Here is a 17,418-nt window from a genome sequence, read left to right on the forward strand (position 1 = left end):
CATTTCTCTCTGTCCTATCCAACAACGACAACAACAATAATAACTACAACAATAAAACAACAAGGGCAACAAAAGGGAATAAATAAAATAAATATTTAAAAAAGCAGTCACTTTAAAAAATAAATAAATAAATAAATTAGATACATTATTTTAAAAAAATATTGCCCTGGCTATTTGACATATAATAAGACCATATACTTTTAATGTAAAAATATTCAAAGAGATGTATAGAAAATAATATAACTATTTTAAAGTGCTGTTATTGTTAAAGGAATCATGAATTTTTGAAGAAGGCAGTCCAAACTACCCTCTTTCTCTGACACAAGCATGAGTCAAAAATCAGAACTCAATTGACTGGTTTTTTGAGGAGACCACACCCCAAGCTTGCTGACTCTGTGAAAGAACAGGGGCACAGTGCTTTGAGACATGATATTCATCAACTATCAAAGGCAAACAAATAGCCAGCCCATGATATCCAAACTCCAGTTTCCAGAAGAACAGGTTAAAAGGACTGATAAAAATTTAATGGTCTTCCTTGATTGACTCAGCATAAAAATACTATCATGATAGGAGAACTGTTGCACACACACACACACACACACACACACACACACACACTGTATTACATATCTGAAACAGGGCCTAATCATTGGACCAGTTCTCTGAGAGCAATGTAAGGACTGTTCTGGATTTGAGTCTCTCTCAAGTTTGAGTCATTGGTTTGATACTTTAATAAACTCTCCAAAATTCCATGTATGTATATTTTTCTATTAGCATTAAGATGAAAGGTCTGTGGGTATCTTTTCTAGCTCTTTGCAGTATACATCAAAGTATGATGGATTAATCAGTTAACATTTAAATAATACACTTTAATTTTAATTTCACAGACAAGATAAGGTCTTCCTGGAAGACATTATTTTTGTCTGATTGAAATTACAATGTACAAATATAGTAATCTCCCAAATTCTGATCTGTACACATTTGGTCAACATAACTGGGTTTCCTTATTGATGTGCTAAGTTTGTTTAAGGTAGGTATGGATACATTTCTTTGGGAAAAGTTCTATATTTAATATACCAAAATTAGTACTGAAAGAGGCATTGTGATAAAACTATAGTAACAAGAGCTAGAGTTGACTAGCTTTACTGACATCTGTTATGCCTGTGGGAGGTGAGCAAGAACCATGGTCTTTGTAGGATCAGTGTCACAGAAGGTGCTACCAACCTGGAGGAGGAAGTATAAGATGTTTTTGTTTATTCTCTTCCCCACCACTGTTGTCAACACCAGTCACTTAGACAATCAAAGGGCCAGATGAAGCAAAGAGCAAGGAGAGGGAGTTTGTGCCTGTCCCTGAGGGTTTTATACTCTAAACTCAATTGTATACAATGTTCTAATTGTTCTTTGTTTGCTGAGCTGAGTCTGGTGCCAGCACAGAGCTGGCCTGGGAAACCATCAGAACTGGTGACCAGGTGTAGGAGACCAGCACTGGCTGCCTGCCACTCCACTGCCCTGGGTATGTATGTGGGGGTATGTGGGAGGAAAGGGTAAAATATCAGTGATACACAGCATGTCCATAGTAGATGATTAGAAACTTTCCTGAGCTTTGAACTTACAGCTTCTCTTTTTTTCTTTAAACTTTTTATTAGTCATTTAATAATTATTAACAAGATTATAAGCCAGCAGGGGTATAATTCCATACAGTTCCCACCACCAGAGACCCATCCCCATCACTGACAACTTCCCTATTATGTATCTTTCTGGGAATATGGACCAAAATTCAAAAGGTAAAATATCTGGCTTTGGTAATTGCTTCTTCACTGGACATGGACATTGATAGGTCAGTCCATCCCCCCCCCCCCAGCCTATTTCTATCCTTTCCTTTCCTAGTGGGATAGAGCTCTGGATAGTTGAGACTTCATTATGTTACCCCTTGATAATCTTTAGAAGAAATACTGTGTATAATTGGCCAAGAGATATACTGGTAAAAGTATATATATCAACTAAAGGACAATTATTGTCTCCTATTGCAGCCTCTATAGTAATCATCATATAAGTAAAATTCAGGACAACTTAAGCTTAACTTAGATCCCACTGAAACCCTAGGTCTATTCCCTCCCTAACTTGAGACCAGACTCCATAAGCCCAGTACCGGTTTGGATAAAACAAATGATACTCGCTGATTAAACAACTGAAAAGTCTAACCTCATCAGATAAAGAAATGACTGCAAAAGCTGGATAAGGACAAGAGACTGGCTCACTTTAATGATGGCCTTTTTTGGTCTATACAAGGTTACCCTATTAGGTAACCTTGGGGCTCTAGTCACAAAGATATGATGGGTTTAGACCTCTAATAGATCCCTCTGTCCAACATCACTGGTCACTTCCATCAGGAACATCATCATAAGCCCTCTTGTGGGCCTCTCCAGGACCTTTGCCCTCACTGTAGAGCAGCAATGGTAGGAACTGTGCCATTCTCCAAAGGGAGGCTGGGTCAGCCTACTCTGCCACATGAGGAAGACTAGTCCTAAAATGAGTGCAGCCTAGAATGTTCCCAGCTGTGACCATGGACTGTGAGCTCACAGTGAATGGGACTCAGAGGCTACACAGATTCCTGTACCAAATATGAACATATATAGGCCCTGGATCAAACAGATGTTGTAAACAGTTAATGGTATTTATATACTTTCCTCATCTTTAGGAGCCACTCCCCTCCCTAATCCAGCTTTCTAGTCCTATTCTCAACTTTGACACCATCTTCCCAGAGCTTCTCTTTAAGGACAGTGAAGGGCCAGTAATAAGCAAATCAAAGCACTTAACTGAGAATCAGGTGGAAACTTTTCCACTGGGTTCTGAATGTAGAAACCCTCCTCAGAGGAGTATCTTGCCCACATGTGAAAAGTGCATTAGAACTTTAGACCTGTGTCAAGTAGGAGGAAATGAACAATGGATGGCCCTGTTTTCAGGAACATTTTTGAATAATTCTTTTTTTTTTTTTTTTTTTTACCAGAGTACTGCTCAGATCTGGTTTATGGTGGTGCAGGGGACTGAATCTGGGACTTTGCAGCCTCAGGCATGAGTGTTTATTTGCATAACCATTATGCTATCTACCCCTGCCCTAATTCTTTCATAGGACAATTCTCACATTGTTAGTAAATGAGTCTTATAGAAGAAAGAAACTTTTACTTTTGCACCAAAGTGAAAGACTCTGGGGTGGGAAGAATACAGGTCCAAGAAGGATGACAGAGGACCTAGTAGGGGTTGTATTGTTATATGGGAAACTGAGAAATGTTATGCATGTACAAACTATTGTATTTACTGTTGAATGTAAAACATTAATTCCCCAATAAAGAAATTTAAAAAAAAAAGAAGTGTCGTATGCTTTACATTGGTTTGTTCTAGCCCTCCCCCCGCCAAGAGAATTGGATGAGTCCTGTTAATTTCGCGGGCCTGCTTGGCCCCGAAAGGAACCCAGGGAGAGGGTTCCTGAGTTCGAGAGTGCCAGAGTTCCTGGGTTCCTGAGTTCCAGAGTAAGAGAGAGAGTGTTTGAGACAGCAGAGTTCTGTTTGGTGATTAGTTTGTCTTAGTTTGTGAATCGTTGTTCCTGAATAAAGAAATACAGCTTCCCTGCCCAGCCGTTGTCTCCGCGTCTCTGTTACCCGCCGTGAAGCAAGTCAGCCCGCCAAGAGCCTCCGAGAAATTTAACAACAAATGGTGCCCACGTGGACCTGACCTGCGCATCTCTCAGATAAGTAAAGACAATTTGGCTACCTATGCACTATGGCCTTCTCTTCTGCTTGTGAAGAGATCTCCAAAGGCCTCTGCTCTTTCTTCACGAGACTGTTTTGCTGTTTCTGGAACATTTATCTCTAGACCACTCTGTGGTTCCCACTCGCTTGGGCGAACTCAAAACAGCCAGAAGAGTCGGGAAGTGCCAGCGGGAGGGAGGCAAGGCACAGAGCTGCTGTTTCCACCTGGTGGAACAGCCAGCCAGCCGGCTGCGCCCAGACAACCCCGCACACTGCGCCCGCAGCCCCGCAGCCCGCAGGAGGCCTACGCCAGCACACAAAAGCCCCAGGAGCCCAATGCCAACATGCTGGAGCCCTATGCCAACATGCAAGAGCCCGAGGCCAACATGCAAGAGCCCGAGGCCAGCCCACAGGAGCCGGCTCTCCACCGCGTGGCGCAGGGCACTGGACACGTGATCCCTCCACGCTGCTCATCATGGCCGCCACCCCTGGGCACCTAGGCCCACGCCTTCTACAAAGATGGCTTGCCTGCCCTCTTTCTATGAATTCTGGAACCATCCCGGGCCTCCCGGACCCCCGGGCTCCCTGCTGAAACTGGGCACACGAGATCTCCAGCCGCCGGTCCGGTCTGAAGGCAGACAAGCTGGAGTACGCAGAGATTTGTGCAGAGATCACAACCTGCAATTCCTAGAAGTGGAGCTGCTCGAGAATGGAGCTGCGCGGGAAGCCACCTCCGAATGGTGACCCCCCCCAACCACTAAGACAGTACAGATTTAAATTCGTGTTTAAAATGACATGTCTTCGTAACAAAGGTTTCTCTCCTTGTGTATTAATGACCATGTTTATGTGTATGTTTAAAGTTTGGTAAACAGTAGCTTTAAGGCTAAATTCTTACTAGTCAAAGTTAAATGAAAAAGGTTTTCAACGTAATTCTCATAAAGATAAAAATTAACTTACATTTAAAGTCTGAGGTAAAAATTAGTTAACAATCTATATTTTAACTAAGTTGGTCTAAACAAAAGGTTAAATAGACTTGTTGATATGTAAAACACTACCTTCTCTATTAGAAATGGTAGATCGCACAATGGCTATGCTAATTATTCCCATGCCTGAGATTTCCTCTCCGGCCCACACCTAGGGTGTGTCTCCATCTTGAATGGGTGCAATAAAAGGTTAAAAGACGTTGTTGATATGTAAAAGTCTCAAATTCCTTCTCTATTAGAAATGTTAGATCGTGCAGTAGATATGCTAATAACAAGTTTTGTTTCATAGTAAGTAAGTTGCAGCCAGCTGCCTTTGGGACCCTAGGCCGTTCCCCACCCCCATGCAAATGCCCGTCGAGGCAAGTAGCCCCCCAGAGGCAGATATGGCCCCCTCAGGCCTTCCCTTGGCAACATGCTGGTTTTTGTTATATATGTTTCTGTTCACCCCACACCCTTGATACTATAGTCATTTAGTTAAAAAAGAAAAGGGGGAATTGTCGTATGCTTTACGTTGGTTTGTTCTAGCCCTCCCCCACCAAGAGAATTGGATGAGTCCTGTTAATTTCGCAGGCCTGCTTGGCCCCGCCCAAAGGAACCCAGGGAGAGGGTTCCTGAGTTCGAGAGTGCCAGAGTTCCTGGGTTCCTGAGTAAGAGAGAGAGTGTTTGTGCCGCCGCAAAGAGACAGCAGAATTCTGTTTGGTGATTAGTTTGTCTTAGTTTGTGAATCGTTGTTCCTGAATAAAGAAATACAGCTTCCCTGCCCAGCCGTTGTCTCCGCGTCTCTGTTACCCGGCGTGAAGCAAGCCAGCCCGGCAAGAGCCTCCGAGAATTTTAACAACAAAGAAGAAAGAAACCTCCATTGAAAGAATCCTTTCTCCGGAGTCAGGCGGTACCACAGCAGGTTAAGTGCACGTGGCACAAAGCGCAAGGACTGGCTTAAGGATCCTGCTTCGAGCCCAGACTCCCCACCTGCAGGGCAGTCACTTCACAGGTGGTGAAGCAGCTCAGCAGGTGTCTTCTCCAAAACAGAAGATTCCGGGTGCATCTGGGTGACAAGTCTAGCAGATGGAGACTTGTCTCAAGTGGCCTCCCCCAGGGCTCTGTTCTGGCTCCTATGCTATTTAATATTTACATCAATGACCTCCCAGAAACTTCTTCAAGGAAGTTCATCTACGCTGATCACATCTGCTGTGCAACTCAGGCATCAAAGTTCGACATCCTTGAGGAAACACTCACAAAAGACATGTCTCTGATATCTGATTACTGTAAAAAATGGCGACTAATCCCTAGCACTGCAAAAATGGTATCCTCTGTTTTCCATCTACACCATGCCTCGGCCTCGCGTGAGCTTAATGTGCAGCTTGGCGATACGAGAATCCGGCATGAAGCCCAGCCAGTCTACCTTGGCGTTACTCTCGATCGCACTCTGTCATTTCACAAACATCTCATAAAAACTGCAGCAAAGGTGGGCGCGAGGAATAACATCATTGCAAGACTGGCCAGCTCCTCATGGGGTGCAAGTGCTTCCACACTATGATCATCATCTCTGGCATTATGCTATTCCACTGCAGAATACTGTGCCCCAGTATGGTTCCATAACCCCTATGTCCACTTGGTCGATTCCAAATTATATTCCTCCATGAGGATAATTTCTGGAACCATCCGTTCCACCCCGGTCCCATGGCTGCCAGTTCTTAGCAACATCGCCCCGCCAGATATTCGTCGGGATGCGGCATCATCTAAGTTCATTTCCCACGTCTACGCTCGACCGGACCTGCCAATATACGCGGATATCTTCGCCCACCCTGTCCAACGCTTGACATCTCATCACCCAATCTGGTCCCCTATGCCTACACTGAACTTCTCTGTTCCAGACTTGGAAACAGAGTTGGCAGTCAGCTGAGGTAAAGAACAAACACCTCATCACAGACCCTTGTAAGCGTCAACCCAGCTTTGACCTAGCACGTTATGATTGGGCCCTCCTCAATCGCTATTGAACAGGCCATGGCCAGTGCGCTGCTATGTTCCATCGCTGGGGAGCCAGAGACGACCTGAACTGCCCCTGCGGCTCCAGATAGACTATGACCCACATAGTCAATGACTGCCACCTCTCCAGATTCAAAGGAGGTCTTGAAACTTTACATCAGGCTCAACCTGACGCTGTGACTGGCTACGGAAGAAGGGCAAACTCTAGAAGAAGCAGGTGTCTATCTTTCTCTCCCCCTCTCTGTCTTCCCCTCCTCTCTCCATTTCTCTCTGTCCTATCCAACAACAATGGCAACAATAATAACTATAATACAAAAACAACAAGGGCAACAAAAGGGAATAAATAAATAAATGAATGAATATGAAAAAAAAGAAAAGAAGAAAGTATCCTTTCTGGAAAAGAGACTATGAGAAATTTGCCATATCCTCACTATATAGTGAAAGGGAAAAAACAAAAAATTATACAGCTATAATTTTGCTATTGATATTTCTGATATCTCATTACATGGGAAAATAAATTTATGTCAAATATTTTTTCAAAAATATACAGAAGATACTATCACAAACAAAAGAAATGTATTTTTTAAAAATATACCATCATGCACACATGTTGTGTTACACACAACTGCCAGAAGCAGTTACCTTGGGTGGTGAAACTAGAAGATTTTCACCTTTTCTCACATTTCTAAGCTATCTTATTTTATGAATTTACTTCGTTTAAATATATATGTGTTTTAAAATACACATATATGTATTTATATAATGCCAACATATGCATAATATGTAATATGTATTTGCATAATAATTATATATTATTATATAGAAGTATTTATATCATAACTGACCATGAATATCTAAAACTAGGAAAAATAGTAAGTTGTAGTAAGTTAAAAAGTATATATGCATAATCTTGCCCATATTCATATAATCTTTGATTATATGAATAGACAGATGACTACACAGATCTTTGTGCTAGCAAAAAAGGAAAACTAGGTGCACTTAATGTTAACATGACTGGTATAGCAGTGATTTTTTTTTTATCTTACTTTGTTCATAGAGCCTTCTAAAAGGAAAGAGAGATTTTTTTTAAAGATTTTATTTATTAATGAGAAAGATAGGAGAGAGAGAGAGAGAGAGAGAGAGAGAGAGAGAAACAGACATCAGTCTGGTACATGTGCTGCCGGGGATTGAACTCAGAACTTCATGCTTGAGACTCCAAAGCTCTATCCATTTGCGCCACCTCGTGGTCAACAAGAGAGAGATTTTTATCTCAAGAAAAGTCTAATACTTGAGACTCTGAGTAAATGGCACTAGTTTTCTTTTCTCGGAAATATCATTTAGGCACTTTTTATGTTTCTCTGGAGATGACAGGAAGAACAGGTCAATACGACATATATCAATTTTTTAGCGTATCTCAATTTAGCTTCAGTCATCCGTCTGCCTAACCCTTCATTTAGTTTCAGTCTCTAGTCACTAACTCAGAGCTATAACACATAGAAATAATAAGTAGCCAGGATAAAGCAAAATCAAGAGGGAAACAAATTACTACTACTAATAATGATAATAATGACACACAGACCGAATCATCTGAGTATGTGACTTGCCAGAACCTTCTACCTGATCTCTTACACTAATTTTATGAGAAGTGAAAAGGTTCTAGGATTTTCTGAGTTATCCAAAAGCTGCTCTGGTGCTACTGGCATGATGGTAGTGCCATAGGCTGATACATGATGACTTGTATGTTGATTTGGGTTGAAGTACCTACCATAATCTTGCCACAGTCATACTCAAACTCCCATCCAACCTGCCCCTTTACACTTTTCCAACATCACACCCCTAAGACCACAAGGGCAACAACTTATTGGAGTCTAAGATGACTAATACCATTTGTGAAATTTATTTTATTTTATCAAAAATTAGATGTCCATACTTGTGGGGGTTTAGTTCTGGGCTTTCAATTCTGGTCTCTGTATCTATTTTTGTTCCAGTACAAGGCTGTTTTGATTATGATGGCCTTATAATATAGTTTGAGATCTTTTCTGTTGCCTCCTTTTCTGTTTCTTTGCCTCAAGATGGTTTTGGCGATTCTAGGTGTTTTTTGGTTCCAGATAAATAGTTGTAGCATTTGTTCTATTCTCTTAAATAATTGGTGGGACTTTGATAGGTATCACATTAAATTTATATATGGCTCTGGGGAGAATATTCATTTTGATGATGTTAATTCTTCCAACGCATGAGCATGGGATATCTTTCCATTTCTTGGTATCATTTTCTATTTCTTTGAAAAGCGACTCGTAGTTTTCAGTATACAAGTCTTTCACTTCTTTGGTCAGGTTTATTGCTAGGTATTTTATCGGTTTTGCTGCAACAGTGAATGGGAGTGATTTCTGAATATTTTCTTCTTTAGACTTAGTGTTTGCATAAAGAAATGCTACTGATTTTTGTACATTGATTTTGTAGCCTGATACCTTGCTATATTGCCTAATAACTTCCAGTAGCTTTCTGCTGGATTCTTTAGGTTTTTCTATGTATACTATCATATTATCTGCAAAGAGTGAGTTTGACTTCTTTCCTTCCAATCTGTATTCCTTTGATTCCTTTCTCTTGCCTGATTGCTGTGGCGAGAACTTCCAATACTGTGTTGAAGAGTAATGGTGACAATGGACAGCCCTGTGTAGTTCCCCATCTAAGGGGGAATGCTTTCAGTTTCTGTCCATTGAGTGTGATGTTGGCTATAGGTTTGTTGTATATGGATGCCACTGTCTTAAGGATTTTCCCATCAGTTCCTATTTTTGCAGTGTTTTGAGCATGAATGGGTGTTGGATCTTGTCAAAAGCTTCTCTGTGTCTATTATGATAATCATGTGGTTTTTGGCTTTGCTTTTATTGATGTGGTGAATGACATTGATTGACTTACGTATGTTAAACTAGACTTGCATTCCTGGAATAAATAAATCCCACTTGGTCGTGATGGACAATCTTTTTGATATACTGCTGTACCCAGTTGGCTAGGATCTTCTTCACTATTTTAGCACCCATGTTCATCAGAGATATTGGTCTGAGGTTTCCTTTTTTGTTATGTCTCTATTGGCTTTTGGTATCAGGGTGATGCTGGCTTCATAGAAGGTGGAAGGGAGTGTTCCTATTTCTTCAGTCTTTCGTAAGAACTTTAAAAGTATAGGTATTAAATGTTTCCTGAAGGTTTTATAGACATCATTTAGAAAGCCAGCAGGTCCAGCACTTTTGTTGTTGGGGAGAGTCTTAATAACTGTTTCAATTTCTTTGTCTGTTTTTGGTGTATTTAGGTTTTGTAGTTCTTTCTGGTTCAGTTTTGGAAGGGTATATGTTTCTAGGAATTCTTCCATTTCTTCCAGATTCTGCTCCATTGATCCAAGTATTTATTTTTATTCAAGTAACATGCTGTTTTGACAACTATTGCTTTGTAGAATAAACTAAAGTTTGGGAGCATGATACCTCTGCATTTTTCTTTTTTTCTCAGAAGTGCATGGCCTTTTGTGGTTCCACACAAATTTTTGGACAAGTTGTTCAATTTGCTTAAAAATGCCATTGGAATTTTGATAGAGATAGCACTGAAATTGTAGCTTACTTTTGGTAGAATGACCCTTTTGTTAATATTTGTTCTTCTGATCCAGGAACAAGAAATGTTCTTCTACCTCTATGTGTCCTTCTTGTTCTTTTAGCAGTATTGTATAACTTTTGTTATAAAGGCCCTTCACCCTAAAGTATTTTATCTTTTGGGATTCTATTGTAAATGGGATTGAGTCTTTTATTTCCCTTTCCTCTGATTCCTTGCTTGTATACAGAAATGTCACAGATTTATGTGTATTTACTTTGTATCCTGCTACTCTACTGAATTTATTAATTACTTCCAGTAGTTTTTTGGTGGGGTCTTTGAGGTTCTCTAGGTACCTAGATCTGACCCAGCAATAGGGACAGTGACAGTTGAAGCAGATGATGGGGGTTCCTAATGTTCACCTACCTGCTGTGTCTGAGACGCATCTGACCTGATGGCAACCAATTTCTTCTAATCCAAGCAATTATGCATAATCATATGCCCAAAGTGCCAGAAAAAGTGACTTTTGCTCATGTGAATATTATGCAATTTGATCCAGGTCACCTTGGGAACATTTTTTCTGATCATTGTGATAATAACTAATAATTAGCATGTAGCAGATACTGTGCTTTGTCTCATTCCACTGACTGTAACCCTAAAAGCTGAGTACTTTAAGTGGGGCCTATTTTTCATATGAAGAAATGGAGAATTGAATTGGCCATAACACTGGTCCAAAATCACTCATCTACTTAGGGACAGAGACTCAAACTCACTACTGACAATTCCAGGGACTTGTGCTACCAGGTATCTACCATTCCTTCTAGTTCAGACATCCTGGGTATCTAAAATGCCCAAATTTACCAATATACAGACCACTGAAATAGGAATTAACTTACAAAGTAAGTAACAAGTAAAAATCAATTGAATACCATTAGCTACAAATTGTCTCTTCTATTTATTTCTAAACTCTGGGTGCCTGACAATGAATGTACTCTAGAGTGTCCCAAGAGTCAACCTTAAACCTTGATTTTTTTTTTTTTTTTTTTTTTTTGCCTACAGGGTTATTGTTGGAGCTCCTTGCCTACACTATGAATCCACTGTTCCTGTGGCCTTTTTTTTTTTTTTTCTTTTTCGATAGGACAGAGAGAAATTGACAGGGGAGGAGAAGATAAAGAGGGAGAGAGAAAGATAGACACCAGCAGACCTGCTTCACCTCTTGTGAGGCAACACTCCTTCAGGTGGGGAGCCAGAACCGGGATCATTAGGCAGGTCCTTATGCTTCCCACTATGTGCACTTAACCCGGTGCACAGACCTTGGTTTTTAACATCCACCACTAGCGGTTACTAAACGTTTGCATCTATAAAATCCTTATCACCAAAGAAAATTGTCTATCACTGATACTATCTATTAATTTATTTTTTGTACATTTTTAGCATCTGTTGAAAATACAGTAGTGAATAGGAATGGAAATTAGTTGTTGGGTGATTAGAGTAATGGCTTAACTGATAGAACGATGGACTTGCATGCTTGAGGTTTGCAGTTTGTTCCCTGGCACTACATGTGCTCTGGTTTCTCTCTGATTCATGTAAACTTCTCTTTCATAGAGATAAATCTTTAAAATAAGTAAGAAGACAAATAAGAAAATATCCCATGAAAGCCTTTATCTTAACAGGGAGAGGCAAAGCATTTGGAGAACCCTAAAATGTTCCATTAAATTTATTAAGTATTTAGAGAATTTTATTTTCAGGCCAAATGCTGCACTTGGCACTATATGTACAGAGACGATATATATATATATCCTCCCTTTGTCTAGTATGCTTGGGTTAGCCAAATTTAATATCTACCCGTTTGGTAATTCTTTCAACTAGTAAAGCTACGGATATATTAGGCAATTTGATTATGCTTGTAAATTGATGACAGGAGCACACTCCCCCATATGTATCTACCAAAAGATGTGCACGTTTTCTAGCTAGATCTAGTTACTAGTTTGCTTCTGTGAAGACTGCTTTTTGTAAGCTTCCACGAAAATTGCCTACTACTCAGCTTCGCAAGCAAACTGGGGCTTTCCAGTGCTTGTTTCAGTTTTCCTCAACGGCACAGAGCCCTAGAAAGATATAAATGACGCAAGTGGAGTGAGGAATGAACTTCTACTGGGAACAATTAAACCACTCCAATGTCGCTGTCTCTCCCTGGTACCTGAACCTAACCAATCAAAAAGAGGATTATATTCAATACTATCGCCTTTATCCAATCCGAGAAGATGTCTCATGTCCCGCCACCCATAGGGTCCCGCTGCTTCTAAGGTTAGTTCTGCAGGCGCCGGACTGGGCAGCTGCGCAAACTCCGGAGCGCTCCGAGCAGCCCGGAGCCGCGACGATTGCCGAAAAGGTTTAGGCAGTTAGCGGAGGCGCTCTGCTCTGTCAGATCTCGGTCTCCCACGCCCCCCAGTACCCCTGAGTGCTAGGTTCCGCTAGAGCCCAGTTCCGTTCTGCAGAGAAAGAAGCGGCTGCGCGGGAGCGGGTGAGTGTGAGCCTCGGGACGTGCCGGAGGGGGCTGCTCTCCCTCCGCTGGGCGCTGGGGACCTGAACATGGAGGTGGCGAGCGCAGCCGCCGCCCCGCCGCGCCCCCGCCGAGACTCCCGGACATAAGAGGCGGGAGCTGGGGGTCGCGGCCCCGGGCTTCCGGGGGGAGTGGGGAGGGGGAGATTGGGAAGGGCCGCGAGGTGCGGGCCTCCGCCGGAGGGGCGGGCGCAGGCGCGAAGGGCCCCTCCCCCCTGTCCCCCTCCCCCGGCAGGTGGGTCTGTCTGCGCTGCGCTGCGCTGGGCGGGGCGAGGCGGGCTCGCGGGCGGGAAGGAAGTGGACAGCACTGCGAAGCTGGGGCCGGAGTGGGCGGGGTGCCCAGGGGCGACCCTGCACTGGGGTGGGGGTGGGGGTGGGGGCTCGGACACCTTTGAAGGTCTGCGCATCCAAGTCTGCACTTGGGGGTGTCGGTTAGTTCATTCCGGTTCTGTGATCATGCATGAAACCGAGCCACAAAGATTGAAGTGATTCTTCTTCTTCTAGCGTTTGCCCTTCTTCCGTAGCCAGTCAACAGCGTCAGGTTGAGCCTGATGTAAAGTTTCGGGAAGTGCTGTTACCTGGCTATGGAAAGCCTCAACAGGCTCTTGAGCTTTGTACAGAGCAAGCTGCCTCTCCTAAAAGCAACCCTGTGGGGTCCTGTGGGGTCAGGTCACACCCCTCTGAATAGAGGAGGAAAGTCACCTTCTTAGACACTTGATCTAGATTCTGCAACTTCACACATGCACATTTGTATTTAGACCCAGCCTGGCTCCCAGAAGGGTTTGGCTTAACCAACAGGTGGCCTGAACCTGCAAATGGCCAGGTCCTGTAGGAAGTGAGCTGCACTGTTTATTTATTATTGGACTTGCATTTAATTAACATCCTTCCCTCGCCCCTCCAGACTGTTTAACACCCTGGGCTAATACTAAGTTAACTTTAAGGAAATGAAGCTGATTTAAAAGCAATATTTACTCATATAAAGCTAAGATGTATTTTAAAACCTTCTTTTAAATTAGCTTCAAAATATATTTTTGGAGAACTTTAAAAAAAAAATAGAGGAGTTAACTTACCTGGCAGGGCAGATACCATATTCACGAAGGTGGTTTTCCCAGGACAAGGCTTATCCATCGCAATCCGGTTGTGCTGACCCCTGTGATTTTCCCCAAATGTGTGAGACTGACTGCATAATTTGTGGCAGTGGGGTACTGCGTTGGCGCTCTCCCCTGGTTTAAAAAATATATATATATATATATACACACACACACACACACATGGGGCCGGGCGGTAGTGCAGCGGGTTAAATGCACATGGTGTAAAGCACAAGGACCGACCTAAGGATCCATGTTCGAGCCCCAGGCTCACCACCTGCAGAGGAGTCACTTCACAGGTGGTGAAGCAGGTCTACAGGTGTCTTTTTCTCCCCTACTGTCTTCCCCGCCTCCCTCGATTTCTCTCTGTCCTATCCAACAACAACGACAGCAATAATATTAACCACAACGATTAAAAAAACAAGGGCAACAAAAGGGGCAAAATAGCCTTTAGGAGCAGTGGATTCATAGTGCAGGCACCGAGACCCAGCAATAACCCTGGAGGAAAAAAAATAATAATACTAATAAAAATTAGAGGAGAAAGGGTTCCTTTACTCTTTAGGAAGTAAAATAAGTGTAGCTGTTCTGAAACAACTGTTGTGAGCCCTGCGAAATTGAGATTATTTAGAATTTAAATTTTTTAAGAGTAAGAAAGTCTTTTAGGGAATCATTTTCCCCCTCTTAGACTATTAAGAAAATAATGATAATCTGATGGAAAACACTTAGGTTATCTATGCACATAGACGCTACTGATTGTTTTGTAAGAGTTCACTTGTATATTATAAATCTTTATGAAGTGCTTAGAATACTACAGAACAGGTAGCATGCTAATGGTAACATAACTTTTTCTATATCCTATAACTATTAACTTCTCAAAGGCTTTAGAATGCCTCTGAGAGTTGCCTGTTCTTCCTGCCATCCAAATAAGAAAATCCTTACAGAGTAGGAAGAGATTGCTTTGCTTCCTGAATTTCTAGTTGCTACAAGATTGTTTTCCTTTTGAAATTTGTCTGTCTGAAAAATTAAACATATTTTTTATTTTTTGTAATTAAACAGTGATTTTCATTAATCTGAAATTATTTTATACATTTGCAAGATACTTGAGAACTTCTCAGTATTTCATTTGTAGCTTTCCACATAGAATGAAAAAATCTGGTAGAAATAGATCAAGCAACTACTACTAAATGATCTGACAGGCAACAGGCTGTTGACATTTGAAATTACCTAACATATGTTTTGAGAAGATGTGAAGTTTTATATCTCAGAAAATCTTACCTCAGTTAAAAAAAAAAGGGAAATACGTGAATAGGGAGACACTAATGAATCAGGGTGTGTCATGAATGGAAAGATAGATGTAAAAGCTGGGTTGTGTGTGTGTGTGGGAGGGTCATTGTGTTGTTCTTTCTTATTTTTTAATTTAATTTTTATTTTGTTTTGCTTCTGAATAGAGACAGAGAGAAACCAAGAGGGAAGGGGAGATAGGGAGGAAGGGAGAGATGCCTGCAGTGCTGCTTCACAGCTCATGAAGCTTACTCCCGGAGGGAAAGCTTCCCCCTTGTACTTTGTAGCATGTGCACTTAACCAGCCGCACTTCTCTTTACTTTTTTATGCTTAAAATTCTCAATAGTTTCTAGCAATAAATACTAAAATTAGTATGAGTTTGTGCATCCTTTTCACTCAAGATTTGTGGAAGATATGGATTTGTATTTATTTTATGAGGGCAGACAGGTTTTTCTGTTCTGTCATTTTGCATATAGGAGGTGACATAAAAAATTTTAACATTAGAACAAATATGTATTATGAAGTATATGTTTTTGAGGTAAAGAAGTATTTCCTATTTTGTGGCAGGATGTTATATATATAATGAATATATATATATATATATTTCACATAGTATCCAAATCACTCAAAGTTTATTTATTTAGACATGCAGCCATCCACAATAGTGATTTTGAGAGAATTTCCTTCATCCTAAGGGAATCTTACACTCATTGTCATTTACTCATCACTTCTCCCCAATTCAGTGTTCATAGTAGGTGGCTACTAATGTACTTTCTGTGTTTAGAATTACCCATTTTAGGCATTCCTTCTAGATAATACATAACAAGTGATATATTAAAATTATCTCCTTTCACTGATTGTGTCCGGGTTTATCTAAGTTGTAGTGTGTATCAGTACATTGTGGCCTTTTAATAGTCAATTATATATATTTACAACATTTTATTTTGTACACTTATCATTTAATGGACATCTGAGTTGTTTCTCCTTCTTGATGTTTATGAATAGTGCTGTTAATGAACATTTACATACAAGATTTTGTGTGGACTTACCTTGTCATTTTTCTTACACTTCTACCGGTTAACTCCTTATTTAACCTGCCCCCAAAACTTGCCATGTTTTTGCATTCCCACCTTCAATGTAAAAAAAGTTTTCATTTTCTCTATATCCTGCTAACACATTTTATTGTATGTCTTTTTTTTTTTTAATTATAAAATCTATCATAATGGATGTAAATTCATATCTTTTTGAAGTGGTAGCTCATATAGGTCTCAACTTGCATTTTCTTCGTGACTGATGATGTTGAACATTTTTTCATATGCTTATTTATCATGTTTCTCTTCTTTGGAGGGAGTCTTTTTGTTCTTTAGTTTTTAATTGAATTATTTTGCTTTACTATTGAGTTATTACAGCTTTGTATATATTCTAGATATAAATCCCCATTAGTATATATAGGATTTGTAAATGTCATTTTCCTTTCTGTGGGTTCTTTATCTTCATGGTATTCTTTTGAAGCACAAATGAAATCCATTTTCCTTTTTTCGTATGACTCCTTTTGGTCCCTTATCTTTTGGTTGTATTTCTAAGATCCAAGGTGACTTTGACTTGTCCATGATCATGAAAATTTATGCCTATAATTCAGATAATTTATAGCATTTGCTACTAATTTGGATTGCTGGTCAGTTTTACTCAGGACATCTCTTTGTGTCTGAGAGAATGGTGAAGCTATTTTAAAGCATTCAGGAACTTAAGGAAGAGGGAAATTTGGAGATAGCAGAGACTGCACTAAATTTGACATAAATCAGATGTGACTTGTTAACAAAATGGCTTGTAAAGTGGGATTTACTCAGAATTGCTATTCATAAAGGCATAAGGAAAGATAAAAAAATAGATTTTATTTATTTATTAAGAGACAGTAGTAGAGAAAGAGAATCAGAGCGTAATTGGTAGATGTGCTGCCAGGGATTGAATTTAGGACCTCATGCTTGAGAGCCCAATGCTTTATCTACTGTGCCAATTCCCAGACCACAAGGAGTTTTAAAAAATAGATTTATGAATTGAAGTTACTGTGCCACTGAGTTGCTTTTTTATTCTAGTCTATTATTGAAAACAAATATTTAGGTCCCGGTGTTAATATACTCAGAGAAGAAAGCAGGTAATTTCAATTCATGCTTTTACTGGAGACTCTTCTTGGCACTAATGTTC

General features: G+C 40.7%; 1 non-coding gene across 1 annotated transcript; it reads left to right on the top strand.

The window, feature by feature from the left end:
• Positions 1-13,909: 13,909 nt before the first annotated feature.
• LOC132538355 (U1 spliceosomal RNA) lies at positions 13,910-14,073 on the top strand. The gene has a single exon (XR_009549751.1). It is a non-coding gene; the product is annotated as a U1 spliceosomal RNA (small nuclear RNA).
• The last annotated feature ends 3,345 nt before the right edge of the window (positions 14,074-17,418 follow it).

Source organism: Erinaceus europaeus, chromosome 4, assembly GCF_950295315.1.
Source record: "Erinaceus europaeus chromosome 4, mEriEur2.1, whole genome shotgun sequence".
Lineage (NCBI taxonomy): Eukaryota > Metazoa > Chordata > Mammalia > Eulipotyphla > Erinaceidae > Erinaceus > Erinaceus europaeus.